Source organism: Pinus tabuliformis, chromosome 3_2, assembly GCF_031772625.1.
Source record: "Pinus tabuliformis cultivar Carrire ecotype Pingquan chromosome 3_2, CPIR1, whole genome shotgun sequence".
Lineage (NCBI taxonomy): Eukaryota > Viridiplantae > Streptophyta > Pinopsida > Pinales > Pinaceae > Pinus > Pinus tabuliformis.
In genome coordinates, this window is record NC_142302.1 from 374,267,560 (window position 1) to 374,288,942 (window position 21,383).

Below are 21,383 nucleotides of genomic sequence, written 5' to 3' on the forward strand. Positions count from 1 at the left end.
GAAAGAAAAAGCTCAATCAGCTATGAACAACAAACAAACTAACTCTTAAGATCAAAACGACACTTTATCACAGGTCTAGATCTAAGAGGTCACAGCAAGACTAGTTCTCTTTCGTTATGGGAAACTGTAAATGATGTAAGAAATACACAAAGAACAAATACAGTTTCTTTATACAACCGAGGTGGAATAGTGGCAAGGAAAGTTGGTTTCAGATAGGCACATTGACTGGTAACAGGCAGCAAAAACAAGGGTGAAAATAGGGCAAGAAACAGCAGGAAACCCCAGTAGCACAAGGCAAAACTGGTCCAGCGCAGGTGGGACACTGTCTGTTTGACCTTCAGCGCAGGTAGCCCCTTCGGGAACTGTGCTGAAATGCAGACAACCTTCACAACAGTTGCACTGAAGAACGAAACTTTCATTTCTCTTGGTTTCCGGGTCACAAATTGCTCAAAAATTCACAGTTTTTGGCCAAATCAGAAGCTATCAGTCAAGGACACACTAAGGGATGACAAGGAGGATGAAAAGATATCACTAAGAGCTTATTAGAGTCCTTGTGGATCAGCTCTTCAAATCATAAACTTGCCCAGAAACTGAGCTAGAGTAGCTGCCCTCTACTTTGCATTTGAAAGATCCAAATGCAGTTCGATTCGGTACTCCCTGTGTTTATGAAATGAATAGCAAAAACACAAACAACCAACAAGATACAATCCCCAGTGGAGTCGCCAATTTGTTGTTGGGAAAAGTATCCAATACGGAATGACCTATCCCACTCTAAGGGTGATAGTACCTCAGCAACAACCGAATGCAAAGCTATTCAAGATTACTTCTTTATGAGATGTGAGAGAGGGGAGAAAGAGATCCACTAACCGTTGTCTTCCGCTAATGTTTGATCCAATCTTCTCTCCTTGCTGCTTGCTCCCAGCTCCTTGCTCTTTCACTGACCCAGCTACACAAAGATCCTGCAAAAGCACAAGAAAGGGAAACTACAAGAAGCATACATCCATAGTTGATTCAAGGATTAGAATAAATCAAATATACAAGCATCAATACGCCACAAAGACACATGCATATAGAAGAACCTCAAATGCTTTATTAATGGAAGAAGTAAAGTTCTGAGAGTGTTACAACCATAAGAGGCCCAATCCAGCAACACCTCCCAGCAGAAAGAAATCTCCTCTTGACCTCCTTCAAAGCAATCACCCAATAGTTCTATACTCAAACCAACAACACTTCCTTACATTCACAAGATTCCAGCCTCCCTAGACCTCATGAGAGAGCTCTATATATAGGAGTTTTGGAGAAAGGATGAGTCAGCTTGAGGCTGGCATGAAGCTGACTAGTGTCCTCTCCCACTTCAGTTATTCTTCAGTTCTTGAGTCCACTTGGAGGTTCTTTCTTCCACTTGGAGATCTAGATCCTCTTACTCATCACAAGGCGAATTCGCTGATCCAAGTGTCATTTTGGAAGCTTCCTGGGCATTTGACACCTTGCAGAATGACTGTGCCACTTGGCCAATCTCGCCCAGCGCAGGTAGCCTTCATTAGATTTGACATTCAGCACAGGTACAGAGTGGAGCAGTTGACATTCAGCGCAGATGCTCAGTGGAGCAGTTGACATGATCCAGAATTAGCTTGTTTTTGAGTGTTTTTAGGTGGAGAACTGATTTTTAGTGCTGTGGTTTGCTGACCTTGTTCCTCTAGGGGTAGGAACAACATGTTTAGGGACTTTGGATCCCTCGGTTTATCGACATTTCATGCTTCATGCTGTAAGGCACAAAAATGTCTATAACAGTTGCCCCCTAAAGTATGAGGTCGTTTATCGGGTGAAATGCTTTATCAAGAGGATCCGAAGTTCATTCAATCGCTGAGAGGTGCCCTGTAATAAAATACAATACAATACATTATTTTTCATTCTGCTTTCATGATCTAGCTGAGGCGGGCATTCCCATGCTCAGCTTTATAAATTCATTTTGGTACATAGAACAGACGATCGTCTGATGGTAGACTGATAATTCTCTGCTGAAATTATCATCCTTTGAGTAGGATGATCATCTGCTGCAATGATGTACATATCAAATGTTTTTATATTTCCTGAATATATATCGCAACCCGGATGGATGAAACTAGATCCGGGGTCTTCAAACTTGTTCGATCTTCACTCTAAGTACAAGTCGATCCATGTGAGAATTGCGCTGAAGTCGAGCATGGAAAGACATCGCTTGATTACCGGTCAATAATGTAAACCGTTAACAAGCGCGAGAGGAATCACCAATAATGACAATGACCCTCAAGGTACTGCAGTACAATTCACGTGGTGTGAATAAAGGACTTGGCGTCGAACACCACGCAAAATCTTCTGGTCGAAGGTCATTGATGTATACCTGTCGCCGGAAGTGAGAAACTTGCCATTGAGGCATGCAAGCTTCAAAGTACTGAGGGGGGTTGTTCCTGGATCAACTTCTTGGATAATGAGCTGAAGTCGACAAGAAGCGATCCGTCAAAGGAGGGCCTTAATGAATCCCACATCAGTGACACGGAACGGAGCTAATGATTTTAGTGGAGATGAAAACAATCTGTGAAAAATGATTCAGGGTGGCGATCATGGGTGGATGAAGGATAATGTATGGCAGTGGATGGGACACGGTTGACTCTTTCTGAACAACATCTCTTGAACATATAATGACACTGATGTGATGGATCGGTAGCATTACCCCAAATGTGGATGGTTTGGCGAGGACCATGGTGATGAGACCGGTGAATGAAACAACCCAACCCGATGTGATACGGAGGACAAAGTGTCATGTTCAAGAGTGACTTGCTACCATTAAAGCTTTGAGGTTCTCCCAATTTTTCCCCAGTCATTTCTGACCAGTACCTCTTTATTTTTGTCAAGCTTGAGGAGGATAACATATGCTTGTTCTATAACCTGCCCTTCGGGCAAGCCCATCGCTATGTTTTAACGAGCCTAGCGATAGGGAAACTCGTTCTCGTCTAAAGACAAGTTTGTCGCTATTTAATCATTTAACGAGTCTAACGACAAGGAAAACTCGGTCCTTTTCATTTTTAGAGAGTCTGAAAAGGTACAGAAAGTTAACTCCAAAATTCCTTTTTCGTCATCTAATCCCTTAAGTCCAAAAAAGTATAAAACAATACAGAAGGGATGAGTTTTCGATTACTTTAACGAGCCGAATAAAACAAGCGCTCGACCTTTTTGTGTAATAATCCCTCAGGTCCAAAAAGATTAAAATCTATAGGAGGGATAGCTCTTCCGGTCACTTTAACGAGCTGGAAGGCCAAAACTCTGCAGACTTTTCATATTTTACGAGTCAGATGAAAAGAGCTTAAAGAAGACTCGTCTTTTGAGGAACGAGTGATAAACAGGGATAACAGCAGATTCCAGGTACAGGTTGGAATTTTCCAATCACGGCAGTGTCACAAGGATGGCTAGGTGAAATCACTCTTCGCAGCTGTTCCTCAAAATAGGTAAACAATCATATGGAGGTGAGCGATTGGCCAAATGGAATGGAGGTGGCGGGTGCAAACACGACCAAGGCTTTTTATGGCTAATAAATTTACGGTCACAATGGTTATTTACCGGGACTGGGTTCATTTTTTAACGAGCTTGAATGCGCCAAAACACTGCTCAATGCTTATGTTTATTTTTTAACGAGCATGAATTCCGCGTTAAAACTGCTCGGATCTTGCTTTTCTATTTTTTAACGAGCATAAATTCCGCGGTAAAACTGCTCGATATACCAGTCATAAGATAAGAAATGTCTCCTGCAAGATTCCAATTTTTATAGAGCTTGCACCTCACATAAGCTATGCTCCCTCTCATCCTTTGTTTATGCAAGTTCGGAAACGGCTAATCCAAAAAACAGATAAATAACCGCTCCTAGCTTGCACTCCAAAAGGTTTGCATGCCCCCAGGTATAAAGTACAATTTCAAGGCTGCCCCTACTTATCCGATAAAACATTTGTTTTAAAGGGTGAGGCTTGCCTCTTCCTGGTTACCCAAAGATTGTTTTGTTAACACCATCAAACGAAAACACTTCCTCGGCACTGTCTACCGAAGTAGACAATGGTGAATGACCTTTGTCAGACAAGTAACCTTATCAAAAGAATTTTGTTCTAGAACAACCCCTCTTCAATCCACGGACGGGGTACGGACTAGTCACATTCTTTCGCGGAAATTCTACCTTATACCCAAGGTTTCCTTTGCCCAAAGCAGACCAGGATGCATGCCCCCTGGGTTCCAGTCCCATCTTTCCAAATCACTCGCACTCATCGGGAAGGAGGACTGGGGGTGGAGACATTTCTTGGGTGAATAGACCATTGAGGGTTGGTATGTGACTATTTGCGATGCGTGATCCTGGAAATGAAAGTTGGTCTACGAGCTTGACCATTCTTCCTTCGTGTGGAAAACACATTACTCTAAAGAGTGAGGAGACTATAGCTCCCATGCAATATATATAGTCTCGTCCAAGGAGTAGGTTATAATCCAAGGGTCCTTGAACAACCATCACGTTCATCTGAACGGTCTTCCCTTTCAATGTAACAGGTACATTGGGGAGGATCCCTAATGGTCGACTGGTTCCTTTATCAAAACCCGAGAGATTTCTTATCTCAGGCAAAAGCTCCGGGGAACCCAGTGCTTTCCAAGCAATAGAGGAAAGGATACTCACAGATGCCCCTTCATCAATGATAGTTCCAGCCATTACCATTCTATAAATTTGGACTATGATTCTGAATGGTATACTGGCTGGTAACCGGGGTCTGCCTAGTTGGTTCCAATCAAAGGATACAACCAGGTTGCTTGGTGGTGGGACCGAATACACGGCCGGATATGACCCTGACGATGTTCCTTCCTGCGATAAAGGAATGGGCGCATTGCCCTGATGCTCATCAGAATCTGTGTTGATGAAAAGAATCTGGATGGTGTCATCCTTATTCTCTTCAGTGAGGGTGTCATTTGAAGATGAAACCTCTGAAGGCGGAACCGGGTCAACTGCCGTATCGACCTTTAGACTTTCGTCTGGTCTGGATTCAGTTTGTTCATTTTCAATGACTGACGCTTCAGCTGACCACTTGAGCGGGCCAGCTGTATTTTCAACCAACGAAGGACTTGGCACGAGTTTTTTGTATCCAGGAGGAAGTCTCAACGGTGAAACCGGGCGATATTCCAAAACTCTCTTCGCTTCGTCTAAGAAGGGACAACGGTGGATGGCGTGATCGCCTTCACACAGTCTGCAGGGGAATCTCGCTCCCCCTCTTTGTCTTGAACCTTCACTTTCGCTGGTTGACGGTAAGCAATCAACATGGCTATCAGAGGTTGACGCTCCCGAATTGTGCAACCGAGGGGACCAGTCCCTTAGTATCCGGGGAATACAGGGACAATCTCTATGGAAGTGGTCTCCTCTACATATGACACATGGCAATTTAGGCCCGGTCTGTGCTATGTGTGGATTTTTGTCAGATGTCTTTTGCTTGCCCCAGTCGCCTTAGGCTCCTTCTTCTTCTTCTCTCTCTTCTTCTTCTTCTTCTTCTCCATGGGAGCTTGGCTTTTGCCGGCTCTACCTTGCGAAGATGAAGGATTGGAGGAAGAGTTATAGGAAGTAGAAGGCTGGTGGGCAGCTCTAGACTCATCTAACTGTTGACTCGATTGTTCAGGAACCATGGTGTTCTGAACTACATTGGTTGAGAATAGCCAGATTGGCAGGACAATTGTCAGTCCTGGAAGCGACAATGTGGCCATGTGGGGCGCACCAACTTCTCCCCAAGAGGAGAAAGGACTAGGATTTCCATCATGTGGAATTCCTTGGTTGGGGCGTTCCATGTTGTCAACCTACAGATCAACGCAGGAATAGGAGGTGATTATGTTCCGTTTAAAATAAATTTTTATAACGACGCTTTAGACACAACTTGCTTTTTCACTTTTTAAGAGTCGAGAAAAAGCTAAAGATGACTCTAGTCTCCTTCGATGTTTTAACGAGCCCGAAGTGACAAATGCTCGGATGGACTTTTTCAGTTATAGAGTTTGAAAAAGGCCAAAAGAAACTGCTCTGGAGTTCTAGGCAGAGGGTGTGCCAAACTTTTCGCAAAACCACAAAATACGTTTTACGGTACGAGTGGTCGATCTTCGTGAATGCTGTGTTCACTGCATTGCGACCAGTAGGGCGGCCGACACGGTTTCCTATTGGATAAAGACTTTGTTCCTATAGGGGTCTCCCAATATATACGCGACAGTACGTGGGAGCACAAGTCCGTATTGATACTTATCGCTTCACCGTGGAAGAATCACCCAACCACTCAACGCTAAGATATCACGTTTAACGACGCCGGAACACGTCTCTAGCTTAGACCTCTATGTGTTTGCGTTATGTTTCAATGCGTTGTTATGTAAATTCAATTTATTTTAAGGTTGATCTTGTTTAGCAGTTTTCCTTTATGGATCACCACGAGATGTATAGTAACACTCCTAAATGCAGTCTAAGATGATAAGCAAGCTTTTCAATCTTTCAACTTTGAAAATCTTAACTACTGAGGAAAAGAAAGACAACATCTTTTCACACAGATCATAGAGCACACACTAATGCACTTTTTCCTAAATCAACATGCAAACTGTCATAATGCACATGCACAATGCAAGTATTTCTTTTCTCTTTCTTAATGTTTGTGCGACACAAAAAGAAAGCTGTTGTATAATTTCGAATTCAATTTCAAGTGAAAACAAACAAGCTTGTCCAAAATCGAAAGACACCTTAAGATTTACTTGTTTCGACACTAGAAATTTATAAATTCAAACCAAACGACGAAAGCAAAAGCTCAATCAGCTATGAACAACAAACAAACTAACTCTTAAGATCAAAACAACACTTTATCACAGGTCTAGATCTAAGAGGTCACAACAAGACTAGTTCACTTTCGTTATGGGAAACTGTAAATGATGTAAGAAATACACAAAGAACAAATATAGTTTCTTTATACAACCGAGGCGGAATAGTGGCAAGGAAAGTTGGTTTCAGATAGGCACATTGACTGGTAACAGGCAGCAAAAACAAGGGTGAAAACAGGGCAAGAAACAGCAGGAAACCCCAGTAGCACAAGGCAAAACTGGTCCAGCGCAGGTGGGACACTGTCTGTTTGACCTTCAGCGTAGGTAGCCCCTTCGGGAACTGCGCTGAAATGCATATAGCCTTCACAGCAGTTGCACTGAAGAACGAAACTTTCGTTTCTCTTGGTTTCCGGGTCACAGATTGCTCAAAAATTCACAGTTTTTGGCCAAATCAGAAGCTATCAGTCAAGGACACACTAAGCGATGACAAGGAGGATGAAAATCTATCACTAAGAGCTTATTAGAGTCCTTGTGGATCAGCTCTTCAAATCATAAACTTGCCCAGAAACTGAGCTAGAGTAGCTGCCCTCTACTTTGCATTTGAAAGATCCAAATGCAGTTCGATTCGGTACTCCCTGTGTTTATGAAATGAATAGCAAAAACGCAAACAACCAACAAGATACGATCCCCAGTGGAGTCGCCAATTTGTTGTTGGGAAAAGTATCCAATACGGAATGACCTATCCCACTCTAAGGGTGATAGTACCTCAGCAACAACCGAATGCAAAGCTATTCAAGATTACTTCTTTATGAGATGTGAGAGAGGGGAGAAAGAGATCCACTAACCGTTGTCTTCCGCTAATGTTTGATCCAATCTTCTCTCCTTGCTGCTTGCTCCCAGCTCCTTGCTCTTTCACTGACCCAACTACACAAAGATCCTGCAAAAGCACAAGAAAGGGAAACTACAAGAAGCATACATCCATAATTGATTCAAGGATTAGAATAAATCAAATATACAAGCATCAATACGCCACAAAGACACATGCATATAGAAGAACCTCAAATTCTTTATTAATGGAAGAAGTAAAGTTCTGAGAGTGTTACAACCATAAGAGGCCCAATCCAGCAACACCTCCCAGCAGAAAGAAATCTCCTCTTCACCTCCTTCAAAGCAATCACCCAATAGTTCTATACTCAAACCAACAACACTTCCTTACATTCACAAGATTCCAGCCTCCCTAGACCTCATGAGAGAGCTCTATATATAGGAGTTTTGGAGAAAGGATGAGTCAGCTTGAGGCTGGCATGAAGCTGACTAGTGTCCTCTCCCACTTCAGTTATTCTTCAGTTCTTGAGTCCACTTGGAGGTTCTTGCTTCCACTTGGAGATCTAGATCCTCTTACTCATCACAAGGCGAATTCCCTGATCCAAGTGTCATTTTGGAAGCTTCCTGGGCATTTGACACCTTGCAGAATGACTGTGCCACTTGGCCAATCTCGCCCAGTGCAGGTAGCCTTCATTAGATTTGACATTCAGCATAGGTACAGAGTGGAGCAGTTGACATTCAGCGCAGATGCTCAGTGGAGCAGTTGACATGATCCAGAATTAGCTTGTTTTTGAGTGTTTTCAGGTGGAGAACTGATTTTTAGTGCTGTGGTTTGCTGACCTTGTTCCTCTAGGGGTAGGAACAACATGTTTAGGGACTCTGGATCCCTCGGTTTATCGACATTTCATGCTTCATGCTGTAAGGCACAAAAATGTCTATAACACTGAGGAGGCTAAGCCTCAGCTAAAAGATTGGTTTGAAATAGTTACACTGAGGTAGTCTGATCAACAGCTTATCAGGGTCCTATTTTGGTGATAACAGGATACATGAGTTGGAGTCACAACTCTTTGTTGCCAAAGAAGCCTTAGTCAAGTATCAACTTGAAGAAGAGGTAAACCATTCTAGTTTGTCTTCAAATTCTTCTAAGAATTCTTATATTGGTTCTTTTGAAAAACATACCAAAGGCATAGGTTCCAAGCTAATGTCCAAGATGGGCTATGAAGGAAAAGGATTGGGTAAGCATGCACAAGGTATTCTTGAGCCAATAATGGTTGAGGAAAGGCATAAGTATTTGGGTCTTGGCTATGGATAGTCTTATGGAGAAAGTTCCAAAGCTTCCATGAAGACCATTGAAATAGCTCCAAGAAGGAGTTTCATTTCAGGTCTTCTATCCCAAGATTGTGAAGATTGTATTCTTGGGGAATGCAATGGTGTGAAGCATACCTTGTAGAAAGAAGGTGTATATCAGCATACACTTGAGCCAGAGAGTTGTGGAAACTATGAAAACCTTGAAGAGATTGATGGTGTTCCAAAGGGAGCTACTTCTTCGCTCAGCTCACCTCCTCATGAAGGTAAAAGAGGTGGAAAAGAAAGGTATAAATCTAGTTCTAATCATATTCCTTTTGATTTTGTTCAGCATGGTAAATTTCCATATAAGCATTGGAAAAGAATTGCATGTTCCATTCGTGGTTTGGATAACCATAATGTTTCTAGATGTTGGAAGAGAATGGCCACATACAGGAAAATTGTAAAGGAAAGGAAGAAAGAAGCCAAAGGTCCATTGGACAAGGAAAATCATGTTGGCAAGAGGATGCACATGTGTTGCACTTACTGCCACAAGTAAGGACATGTTGCTGCAAAATGTTGGACTCTGAATCCAACAATGATTTCACAAAAGCTGAAGAAGGTGGAAGGAGAAGATGGCAGAAATGGAAAGGAAGTTTCCATGAATGATGTGTCTAAAGATGATTCACACGTTGATGCTGATGTGCAGACAAAGGAAAGACCTTTGAAATGGATTGGTAAGAAATGGTTAGAGTTCTTATCCAATTAAGATTGCATGTCTATTGATGCATCTATTTGCATTTCTTTGTTAATGAGATGCAAGTTGCAGGTTTTTACCGAGAAGGTGAATGGAAATACTTGAGTAGGAGACTCACTTTGTTGCTGCAACATTATGTTCATTTCAGCTTCAAATTACAGTGTGCTTAAGTGAAATTTGAAGGATGAACTGCATGCCTGAGAATGATATGCATGAACACAGGGTTGTTGATGTTGTCCTTGTATTTGAAGATGTATGTGTAATTAACTTGAAGGGTTGATTGATTTGTTGTAACATGCATGTAATATTGACTTGGGAGAAGTTAACTGGGTCTCCAAGATGGAGATAATGATGAAGTGTTTCATCTTTTGAAAAAGAGTCGTAATGGTCTTTTTTTACATGCTTGACTTGAAGGGTCATTTGTTTTAAAGGCATGTTTTGTGGGCTTGTTATCTAGTCCATCATTTTTATGCAGTTGTAAGACATGGAGGTGTTCACAATATGTGAAATCTGTTCCTTTCATTGAAGCAAGAGTTTAGGCCATCCAGTTGTTGTTTGTATTTTTTTTGTTGTTAACAGCTGTTGTTGGCAGCATGTCAAACACGTAAAAATGAAATTTTTGTGAAGCAGATGTCACTTCACATTTGTTTGAGCCACCCTGGATCGATGAGCAAGGTAGAGAAGTTCAAACTACCTTCTATGACCATTTCCATAGGGATTCTGCATGAAGTCAAGGAGGAAAATAGTTCTTCCCAGGAGGACCAACACATCCAGGACGGGGAGTGGTCAAAGGCTTTGGTTCAGAGGCATTATGCAAGGAAAGTGTGTGGAGGATGAAAGAAGAGGGTGCTGTTACTCTCATTTACTGTTCAGATCAATATATCAGTCTTTTGGAGACCAAAAGTTCTTTAGTGGGAAGGCATGATCCAAAATGGATTTTGGATAGACTTCTAAGTCTAAGTGTTCCTCACAGATGAAACTAAAAGTCCAAGGATGCTCCTGGAAATAGCCTTGTAGATATTTTCATTCTAAATCTACTGCAACTTGAATGGGCTGAAATGGACTTCGGATCTAGAAGTTATCACAAAAATAAGTTTGCCTTTGTCCTTTGAAAAGGAGGCAAAATCTTCAAAAAATGGCCAAAAGGGCTTTATAAAGGAAAATCGCATTAGAGTGGTCCAAGAGGTGGACTTAAAGTGGAGGTGGAAGAAACCTCGATTATCGATCCTCGACATATTAGGTCGGAGGCAGTCATGTCCAAATAATATAAGGAAAGGACCCTGGGCCAATGCAACATTGCGATCGCCGATATTGGCATCGACGATGCTATGAGAAAAGGGAAGGAACCCCAGGACTATGTGACATGCGATTGTGATATATCACATCAAAACATCATATCGTAGTGATATAAAAAGGGCTGATACCATGTGCAACATGTGATTTCTGATCCACAACGTGCGATCTCAGCTGTTGGATCAGAAATGAGATCAACGGCCAGGACTAAATTAGCGATCGAGAGATTGGCGATCCTCGACACAGAGGGCCAATGTGATAGCGATATGCGATGCCATCTGGACCATTCGATCGGGGATCAGATCAATGGTTCAGATTAAATTAGCGATTGAGCATCCTCGATAGCAGGGCTAATGCGATTGTGATTGCGATAAGTGACAAGGGCCAAACCCAATGGGGATTATAAGCCCGATTACATAATTTTTGAAGTCCGTGAATTCAGATTTTTTGTGTTATCCCATGTATTTGGGATTTTGGCCATGTGATGATACGATGCCAATAAGCTACTAATGGTGGACCCCATGGGGTTATAGGGGTGATTTAACGAAATTTCAAGTCTGGAATTCACGCTCGATAGTGTAATTTCAAAAAAATATCTGTGTATTGGATTTTTCTCCATTTTCGGGTTTTTCCCTGGAAGAAGGCCCCAATCCCTCTATAACGACCCCTGATCATTGTGCCACGCTGCAAGCGTTCATTTTTGGTGGACAATGATGCGTTTGAAGCCATAGAGTCGTAGAGCCAGATGGCCAGTCGAACAAACAACGCGTAGAGAAGCCACAGAGCTGCATGGGAGTAATGATACACAAGGAAACAGTTGGGGAAGCCGCAGAGTTGGGAAAATGCCTCAAAGGAGCCAAAAGGCCCAATTGACAGAGTGGTTGGTGAGAGTTGGAGGTTGTTGAAGGAGAGCTGTTAGCTATGATAGCGAAAAGCCAGAGAGCACGATTGACAGGCAGCAAAGCTGCTAAAGGTCGTTGGAAGGTTGCTAAAGGTCACTTGGAGGTCAAGCAAACCATTGATGCACACAGAGGCTGAGAGAGAGCTTAGAGAAGCTAAAGCCAAAGTCAGAGCCAGAGCTAGAGCCAAAGCCGAGAGCCAGAGCCAAAGCCAGAAAGCTGAGAGCTTCAGAGCGAGTGATAAGATGGTGTTCTAAGCCCATTGTGTTTTGTGTAAACCAGTGGAGTTGAGTGTGGAGGTTGTAAAAGAACTGCTGCCATAATCCCAGAGAGTCGAGTTGAGTTGACTAGAGCTCAAGGAGATGTAGCCCAAGAGTTTTGGGTGAAATCCAAATTAATATTGCTATTATGTGTGTTGTTTTATTGTTGCATCTTGCTGCTATGCATGTGTTGCTTATTTGCTTCTTTACTTACTGTCATATGTATTTTATACCATCATAAGCAAGTGAACTTACAACACATAACGATTTTAAAACAAATATAAGCATACACCTATGTTCAAGCACATTATTAACTCCGTATTGCTTAATCAATAAATCTTGGGAATGAATAAGCTTTGGAAGTGGGATAGGTTCTTGTAAGCTCACAAGAAGCCTTTAGTGCCCCATTTTCAGATCAATTTTCCAAGGTGATACAACAGTTTCCCCTGCAAGTGATAATTTTCCACCTCTGAACCATGGGTTAGTTTTGCATAAATATCCTTAAAGTCATCATCATTAGCATATTGTTCAGCATAACTTTCAAAAGATATTGAAGCATTATGTAAAATAACAGAAGAAGAAATAGGAGGGCGAGATAGCATATCGACCACTTTGTTGGTAGTGCCCTTCTTATACTTTATTACTAGATGAAACTGCTGAAGAAAACCAATCCACCTAAAATGATGAGATTGCTGCAACTTGGTTTGTCACTGAAGATACTCCAAGGGCTGATGATACGTATGGATGATGGTCTCCTTGCCGATCAAGTGGTGTTTCCACTTTTCAAACTCTGGACAAAGGCATATAATTCCTTGTCATAAGTGGGATAGTTTATCACAGCCTGAGAGAACTTCTCTTAATGGTAACATATCAGCTTCTTTTGTTGCATCAGTACAACTCCCATGGCATATCTGCTGGCATCTGTCTTGATGTCGAATGGCTGTTGGAGATCTGGTAAGGCCAAGACTGGTGTAGTTATGATCTTTTCTTTTAATGTTTCGAAGGACTTATGCTACTTTCCTCCCCATTGAAAGAATTGCTTTACACTTGTCAATGCGTGTAAAGGTGCTGCAATAATAGAGAAATTGGCAATAAATATCCTATAATACTGTACTGCACCCAAAAATCTATGAACCTCGGTTACACTAGTAGGCTTAGGCCAATTTACAATTGCTTCAACTTTAGAATGATCAATTTTTAGCTGACCATGACCAACAATATGGCCTAGGTAAACCAAAGAGGTTTTCCTAAACGAACGCTTTAACAATTTTACATAGAGCTTTTCATTTTTAAATACATTAAGCACTTTCTTCACATGACATACATGTTCATTCCAACTTTTACTAAAGACAAGGATATCATCTAGATATACAAGAACAAATTCATCAATGAAAGGCCTAAAGAGATCATTCATGACCCTCATGAAAGTGGCTGGAGCATTGCAAAGTCCAAATGGCATCACCATCCATTCGAACAACCCTTGTTTTGTCTTGAAGGTGGTTTTCCACACATCCTGCTCTGCAATTCGGACCTAGTGATAACGACTACACAAATCCAATTTGGTGAAATAGATAGCATTCTTTAACTGATCTAGTAAGTCATCAATGCAGGGAAGAGGGTAACGATTTTTCACCATGATTTTTCTTAGTGCTCGATAATACACACACATCCTCCATGTGCCATCTTTCTTCGGCACTAAGACAATCGGTGAGTCGCATGGAGAAGTGCTCGGTCTTATGACCCATTGGTTCAATAGTTCCTGCACCTGCTTTTTGATCTCCTCCATCTCAATGGTTGACATCCTGTACATGCCAATATTTGGTAAAAGAGTGTCATGCTGCAAATGGATTTCATGTTGGATTTCCCTATTTGGAGGTAATCCTCTTGGTTCCTAAAACATCTCATCATAGTTAAAAATTAATTCAAATAATTCCTTTTTATGCACATGATCACAACCCTGGAAAGCATTAAATAATTCTGCATCCTTTCCCTGTACAACCATAAGCATGTAACCCTTTCTAGAATTCACCAACCTCTTCATTTGTCTTGCACTTACAAGGTTGGGATTGATTTTAGTTTGATGACCCCTTACAATATATTCTACCCCATATTTTGTGATTTGTATTTGTTTTCATGACGGAAGAAGATTCCTTTTCTATCATATAGATATGGACTCCCTAACACCATGCCATAGATATCCAATGGTATTACATCAAGTTTTACCTCATCCACTAACTTAGAAGTGATCACAAGTTTAACCTTACACTGCTTAGTTACATTCACTTTTTCTTTATCATGTATCCATCCAAGTGGGTAAGGTTTTGGATGTGGTTTGGTTTCCAAGCCTAGTTTCTTTACCAAGGACTCTGAAATTAAGTTTGCTTTGGATCCGGTCTCAAATATAGTTTCTAATTTTGTATGATTTATGATAACTCTAATATGAAATAGCTCAATTCTCTTTTGTTCATTAGGAAGAGACTAGTACCTTCATGTGCTTCAGAATTAAGATGAGGTGTAAGAGTACCTTTTGTTCTTGCTGTTGTGATCAATGCTTCATCTCTGGAATCGGATCTAAGATTTTGCTGCATAGTTGCTATTGTCTTCTACTTGCCTTTTCCTCCATACTTCTTTGGTCTCTTTCCCGGGTACTGCTTCCAACAATGATCATCATCGTGACATTCCTTTTTGTAGTGATTGCAACAAGGTCTTTCCCCTTCATCATTCTTGGTTGATGTCGTCCTCTTCTCCTTTCCTTTTCCTTTCACTTTGGGTTTTCCATTTGGAGGTTTGAAAGGTGGTTTCTTGAAATGATCATTTTCATGACCTTCCTTTTTGTAGTGATTGCAATAAGGTCTTTCCCCTTCATCTTTCTTGGTTGATGTTGTCCACTTCTCCTTTCCTTTTCCTTTCACTTTGGGTTTTCCATTTGGAGGTTTGAAAGGTGGTTTCTTGAAATGATCATCTCTTTCAATTTTGCCCTTGTTCTCAAGATGGATGGCCTTTACACTGGCCGAGTCAATAGTAGTTGGTTCAAGCAATAATAGTGAATGTCTAAGTTAACTATGTAATGATCCAATATAATTAGTTACTACTTCAGGTGAGTCAAGTGTAATGCCCAAATTAAGTGCCTGTTTTTGTTAAACACACATGGACAACAAAGAATAGGAAAGATAAATCATGTGAGTTCATTTTTTTTATTAACAATAGATGTACATTTATAGTACAAATATGTGACTCTTGGGTTTCAGATCCCAAGGTCTCTTGGACTGCTTAGTCTTTTCGGCTTCCACACTAACCCTTTAGGATTAGGTGTCCAACATTCCCCCCCTTAATCCGAAGGGTTATGTATGAGTCCAAGAAGAGAGCTGTAATACAAAATGTGCAAAAAATGCATGGCAGCACTAGGCTGAATGTGCTCTATGAAATGTTGGTATAAAGGGCAGTGGTTTAAGGATGACCACCAACACTGGAACACTTAGTGCAGTTCCCAGAACTCTTCCAAAACTGGCAAGAAACTGAAGTTTTCTGCTAGAGGAAGTGATCCTATTTTTTTAAAGAGGGAAACCTTCAACCATAAAAGGGAGGTCTCACCCCGCATAAAAGGTAAAACTTCAACCTGAAAGGGAAGTCTCAACCTGTGATGGTTTAAGGATGACCAACAACTCTGGAATGCTTAATGCAATTCCTGGAACTCTTCCAAAACTGGCAAGAAGCTGGAGTCTTCTGCTAGAGGAAGTGTTCTCAATCTGTGATGGTTTAAGGATGACCAACAACTCTACAATTCCTGGAATTCTTCCAAAACTGGCAAGAAGCTGAAGTCTTCTGCTAGAGGAAGTGTCCCAGATTGCCAACTGAAGGCATGTTCAGGCATCTTTGTCTCTGGCTACAACTCTGAAACTGGTGTGGCAGGTTGTGGCTCAGGCTCGCTTGATGTGACTTTGAAGCTTGTAGATGATCATCATTTCCCCCCCTGTCAGGTACAAGGTGAGAAGATGGAGAAAACTCAACTGTAAGACTGTTCAATACTCTAGAACAAGTTCTGACATGCGTTTGGAATATCTTCTTGGCTGTTGATGCCCATTGCCAAGAAGTGATCCATCCAAGATGAATCTTTGTTCTTGCAGGACTTTTGTTTCTGAAGCATCTGTGTGAAGAATGACTGGTTTTATGACAGTGCTTACATGGATGAAGATCAAAACAGTGATCTTTCAAATGGCCAACTCGGTCACAGTGTTGGCATTTCATGATTTGTTGTTGTTGTTGTTGTTGTTGTTGCTGTGGAAGAGGAGCAGAATTTGGAACAGCTGAAGCTGAACTGTCATGAGGAGCAGGTGAACTGTCATAAATGAATCCAGCACTCTGAAACTGAATGGGCTTGGCATAGTCTGGAATATGAAAGGACAAGTCCTTGTCATATCCAAGACCAGTTCTGTGCTTGTTGTGGACAAGCTGTTCCCAAGGTCTGATGATGAGCTTAGGAAGTGCAGACTGAGTTTCTGCATCTGCATGTACAGCTGCTGCTTTATTGGAATGAATAGTAACATTAATGACTTGCTGTTGATGGGTGGTTGTATCAATGTTCTGAACAAAAACAGGTTCAGAATGGTGTCTATTTTGATGTAGCTCTTCTTGCTGTAGCTGTGATTCAATCTGTAAAAAATCAATCTTTTCCTGTGCATTATATAAGCATGTCTGAATTTCTGAGAGAGATCTTTTGCTGATTTGTAATGTGTCATCAACAGTAGATTGTATAAGAGTTTTGAGGAACTCTAATACTTCACTGATTCTGGCCATTTTTTTTTTAATGTCAGAATTACACCTTAAACACTGATCACAACTACTACTCAATGCAAAAAGGTAACACCCACTAGCAATATCCCGTGCAACAAATGATCAGTGTGCGACCAACAAGCACCAATTACAATCCATATAAAAAATAAGATGATGAAGCTACGTTACTGTTGAAGACCTTAAATTTGATGCTATGATGATATCACTGAAATGATCAGTACAATATATGAGTATTTGATATCACTGCACTTGAATGCTAAAACACTGTATCAAAGGTGAAGTGATTGTTCCAGTGACAGAGTTATAGTGTACTGCTACAAGAACAAAGTGACAAGGAAATGCAACTGTGAAACCTTGAAAACTTGCTGTACCAATACAACCTGATTATTCCTTAATTACTGTAACTAGACATCATCAATGTATATATATGTAGCATTTCTGTTCTTGAGAAATCCATGCCTTTTCATGGCATCAATACACAAGATTATTATAGCCACAAAACCTTCACCAATCTGTCCTCACTCCAACATTAATTCAATCATGCGATATGGAGGAAGCCACTAGATGCATTCATGTTGGTTTTCTGTACACAAACCGATGTAAATCTTCGCCCATCAATGGTTGACGTTACTACGATGCTTTCAGAACCTTATGGGTCATTGTCCAGTCCCAAAAGGCCACTGCTTTTCATTTTCAGAGAGCACTGCCCTCCTCATTGAACACGAATCCTGCTGGCCGAACTTCATCGCCGCTTCGTAGCACCATCTTGCTTCTATAATACCAGTCTCTCTGAAATCTCTCCAATTCAAAGACTGCTGAAATCACTAAAAAATCTTTGGTTTCAAAAGCCAATTAAGGCATGCACATCAATCTGCTCATGGATTTTATGAAATCATCCCAGATTTCACCACTGGGACAGGCACTTAGGTATCCCTACTGAGACCAAACAATATTGCCCAACTCAGAGGTCCCCAATTTTCGAAAACCCTAATATAAATGTCTGAGAAATTGACCCTGTCATAACACTTTTGGAAAGCTCATCAAAAGTTGAGCGACCATAACAACAGCAGCAAGAAATGAACATACAGCGCATGCAGAGCTCATGAGAGATCAACAAGGAAGATATAAAAATAAAGACTGTTTACAATGGCAGGTCGAGCACTTGGGAAATCAAATCAATCATCATTTGGGTTCATTTTTTCTGCTGAATTTAGTCGTTTGAATCCTCCTCCTGAGTTTATTCATTTGGGACTATTTTTGGGCAGAACTAGATCGTTGTATGCCATTTTTCCCTGTTTTACTCTGGCAATTGTCTCCACCGGGCGTGCCAAACGAGGTTGTGGGTTTGTATAAACCTGTCAATGATGTCAAACAAATTCTCATGAAGAGGGATGTTAGTATCATTGGAATAACAGAGCTCTGCCACGATCCTGAAGTCCAAGCTACCTTTCAAAACAATATCCACTTCATTAAAAACAGATACTTCTACATCCAGCATAAAATATGAATCTCTAATAAAATCTACGGCTGGGGTTATGCGTGCAATGAATTATGTTTCGCAAGAGTTCCCGTAACCTCAATATTCTTCAGTGGATGCAGTATTATTTGGCTTCGCTTTCATGCACTAGATTAGCGAAGAACACAGTGAGCGAGCCCTTGTGCGAGAGTCCCGTAACCTGAGTATTCTTCGGTGGTTGCAGTATTCTTCGGCTCTAGTTTCATGCATCAGATTGATGTATCACAAATGCTCGTCTTGAATCCACTCTCAGCATTCACGGATTTTACCACAGCTATCCATCTGGTCACCTCAGGCACAACATTATACCAGCATATGGCTGCACAGTGACAGGCGATTAAGACGAAATCTCTGTGCCATGATCGTTATCTACACATACAATGACAGAGATTAGGAAACTGGTTGGGAACTTTTGAGAATGTCCGTCGGGATAGCAGACAATCGCCGGACCTTCAACGGGTGCATCACTCGAGCTGAATTTCGTGCTGGCACAAAACGTTCAAGCTCATGCATGTATCGGTGGTAAGAGTATTGGTGAGGATATTAGAAAACTGGAATATGGGGTGCTGAGTGTTGTCAGGCAGGCAAGAAATCAGAGAAAACGCATAACGCCAACGAGAATATGGGGTGCTCTTTCACAACGCCAACGACAGAGAGTAAAAACGGATGCGCAGAGACCTACTGACACGCAGGACAGAGGTAGAAACTGGTAGAGAATGAAACGCATGACAGAGGCAGCGTATTCAGGCCAGAGGGCGCAGACTTCAGAGGGCGCAGTCTTTAGAGGCGCTCAGGACAGAGGCGTTATAAGGCAGCGGCAGCATGTCAGGAGCGCTGGAAAAGAATATGGCAAACTGACATGCACATAACAGGCCACAAAAAAACAAGTGGCTCTGATACCATGTTAAACACACATGGACAGCAAAGAATAGGAAAGATAAATCATGTGAGTTCATTTTTTTTATTAACAATAGATGTAGATTTATAGTACAAATATGTGACTCTTGGGTTTCAGATCCCAAGGTCTCTTGGACTACTTAGTCTTTTCGGCTTCCACACTAACCCTTTAGGATTAGGTGTCCAACAATTTTCTAAATTCCTTTGTAAAATTTGAACATCCTGACCTCTGCCTTGCCTTAAGTATTGCCAATCCATTAAGGCTTTTTGTTTGTAATCCAATGGATAAAATTGTTCTTTTAAAGCATAAATGAAACTAGGCCATGAGGAAAGAAGATTACCCACACTCTTACTGCTTCACAATTTTCTATCCCACCAAATGAGAGCAGTGCTACTCAGCTGAAGAGAGGCCAACTGAATCTTTGCCTCGTCCTCATCGATCTGCTAAATCATGCAGTAGATTTCAATCTGCCTAATCTAGTTATTAAGCTTTTCTGCATTACTTTCATCGCTAAACATGGGAAGATCAAATTTGACATCTAATTTAAAGAAATGTTTGTTAGATGCATCCCTTGAATTTCTATGATGATGGTGATGAGAGGAAGAAGAACTTTCACTCGTGGAAGGAGAAGGAGGGGGTTCTTCTCCACCATTTCCATGCATTGAACCTTGTTCTTCTAGATTTTTCTCTTCTGCTTTCTCCAGCCTTGAATGCAACTAATCGACATTCTTTGCCATTGTATAGAAGGTTTTTTGGAAATTGCACTCCTCTTCATGACGAGCCTCTTCATCTGCCCTACTTCTCCTTCGATGTGCACGCCCCACTTCGGGGTCAAAAAACATTAGTTTCCCTTCACCTCTTCGGAGCCTGTTTCTTGTTAGCATACAAACATGCAATTCACATCTAAAAAAAGACCCGCTCTGATACAACTTGATCCAAAATCTTTTGCTTATAGATGTGTTAGAGAATTACGTGCATAAATTGTAGCTTAACATAGAAATTTAATGTGCACATGAGAGAAGAGGAGAAACACATAAAGCATGAAAGAAGACAACAAGACTTGATAACGAGTTTGTCTAACTTGGACCATGTCTTTAGGCCCCGCTCGATCAATGGGGAGGCCTTCATTCATTAAGTGGCATGAGAAAGAAGTGTACAAGAATCAATTACAAAAAGGAGTTTTATACCTCCATATTGAAAAATAGCCAAAAAAATGCAGAACTATGATTGACAAGTAGACAGTTCCATTGCGTTCGTGGTGTTGAGAAGTGCTAAAACCATATAAAATTTGTCAAATTTTGACAAAGTGAAAATTTAGTGCTCTTGCAAAATTCTGCCTCGAACTGTGTGCACTGCCTCCTCTCCTGGGTGCACTGACAAACTACATTTAAGTATAAAATGGGTGGCAGGCTATTCAAGGAAACCATTGTAGGGTAGTTAGAGGAAAGTCTTGTTAATATGGAGGAGGTCGGGCGATCAAACCCTGCCTCCTCCTTTTTACATATAACAAATTCTTTTTTTAACTTTTACAAATGAATTTTTTTTAAAAGAAGTTTTTGGCTGGGTCGGGCCCGCCTTGGGTGGCCGACCCACCATATCCACTTCCGTGCTTTAAGTGGTTTTGTTATTTTTGGGTGTTGTTGGGTCCATGCCCCAAGGGCCGACCCACCACCCAACTCCCAACTCCCACCTTTTAATATATGGTGGTTATGTTTCATGGTTGATGGACCCGTGGGAGGGGCCGGGGGTCGTGGCTCACCCCTCCACCAAATATATTATTTTTTTGTTTTGATATGCGGTTGTGAGTTGGGGTGGCCTGCCACCCCCCTTTTTTTATATTTTTTTTGTTAATAAAAAAAATGTGCATTTTTGGGAATTCGGTTTTTTGACTGAAGAGTCTTCTAAGCGAGGCCATGATTTTTCCCAGAATCTAGCCGAGGTTGGCCAGATTTTGTCCACCGGAAAAGGCCAAATTGTGTCTTTGTTAAGCCTGCCTAGTCATCAAAAGTCAACCCAACTTTGACTG